This window comes from Dermacentor silvarum, chromosome 8 (genome assembly GCF_013339745.2).
Source record: "Dermacentor silvarum isolate Dsil-2018 chromosome 8, BIME_Dsil_1.4, whole genome shotgun sequence".
Taxonomy (NCBI): domain Eukaryota; kingdom Metazoa; phylum Arthropoda; class Arachnida; order Ixodida; family Ixodidae; genus Dermacentor; species Dermacentor silvarum.
The window spans coordinates 148,857,023-148,858,991 of NC_051161.1; positions in this window are offsets into that span (position 1 = coordinate 148,857,023).

The window sequence follows — 1,969 nt, forward strand, 5'->3', positions numbered from 1 at the left end:
ACTTTGGCCCGTGGCAATCGTAGCGCAGAAGCACAGGTACAAATGTTTAATCAATGGGACGGCATACGGTCTACCGTTTGTCATGATGTCAAACTAACAAGCACGAAAAGCGACAATTGTGTACCTTGCTGGTCCGTAGTTCATTTCGCGCCGGTTGCGTCACGTATTAAAATAAATTTCTTTTTAATCCAAACGATGAAAACTGTGCGCGCACACAGGGCGCGACATTTGCGATGTCTGAATTTTGCACTATTTCCCGCGCACTCCGTACGTGACCGGCCGGCGCACTGCGTTACCTCGATAAAGAAAATAGTTCCTCAAGGAAGCTAAGCAGAAAACTTTCATACTCTTGCAAACCGCAGAAATTGTTAAGAAATACCATTATATTACAAGATTTGTTAATAAATATTGCAATTTATGTGTATGAAAGCGTGGATTTGTATGCGTGTTTTTGTGTGAATGCGCGCTTGCGCTGTTGACTCTTTGGCGCATTCCGGAACTTTGTGCGTGCGGCGTATGTGTGCGGGTTGCGTGATGTGCTTACTGCGTTTTCTGTGTCCTTTGCCTCGCTGTGACATCTTTGGTATATCCCAACTTGTTGCTCACTCTTTATGGGCTACACGTTGCCTCGAAGATCACCATGATCGCCTCCGACGCAGCCACATCGAAGGTGAGTGAGTGTTTCGAATTCAACTTGCTCGTTCATTGCGAGGCTATCAGCAAAAGTGCGTACGGAGCCCGTGCGTGTCTTCCACGCGCCTCTGTGCTCGTTTTCATTACTAGTACTATCTATCCTTCCGTTGCGAGAATTGGTTGTGCAGCACTAGATTTCTGATATTGAACATGAAGTTTTGTCCTGATTTAACTTCACAGCGCGCTTGTGGCGACGTAAAGCAGCTATGTGGAGCCAGCTAAAACAGGGCATGTTGTGCGCGCCACGAATTTTGGTACGGTGTTCCAGCACCGATTAAAATTAGCCTTATTAATGAGCGCTCGGTGCTCTGCCGTTTTGGTGGGCAGCTATGTGGAGACAGCTAAAACAGGGCATGTTGTGCTCACCACGATTTTTGGTACGATGTTCCAGCACCGATTGAAATTAGCATTAATGAGCGCTCGTGCTTTGCCGTTTTGGTGGAAACAGTGCGACGTGAAATAGTCCGAACTGTACTGTAATCAAGTATATTTCGTTCGCGCAACGCCGTCCATTGACGTGCATCTACTAATCTACTACAGGGCGTGTCGGGATCGGCGAAAATATGCGCGGGGCGTTTTGCCGTTCGAATGTATTCTGCTGCGCTGTTCGCTTCAGGATCGAGTGCCCAGAGTCCGCTGACACGCCGTGCGGTAGACACGCGCTGTGGCGCGATAATAATAAAGAATTGCAAGGGCGTATATGTGATTCTATGTGATAGGTGAGATAAAAAAGGGCTGATGCCAGCGAATGCTGTGAAATCATCAGGTTATGTGTGGTTTGTTTTCGCCGGTACGCGCGCGGTGAACTTTTTTTTTTAACCATGATCTCCCTTCGACGCCATCGAGTGCTTCGCGCAAACGCCTTCGCGTGGGCGCTCTATATTCACGGAAAATGCAGATTCTGTGGGATTCTATGTTCTGCTTTAGCGGGATGAAACATTATAAATAATGTCATCGTGTGAAGTTTGAGCCTTTGGCCCTTCAGTCTCCGATTGATTTAACTAAGTTCGAAAATCGGTAAAGGAACGAGATGCTTGGGCATATTTGCCGTGTCGTCCCACTGTGCTTCCAGTGGCATGTAGGCGTTATCGACAAATGTCGAAAATTAGCAAGGCTTTTTATGACATAGAAGTAGACAGCTATGTGAAGAAGTTATTTTTGCTTTGAATTCACACACTAAAGAGGAGAGAGAATGAAAGTCGAGCGTATCCTGGTGAACTAAATGACGCTTTGACATAAGCTTGGAACAATAGTTTGTTGGTGGAGCAGTTCTGTG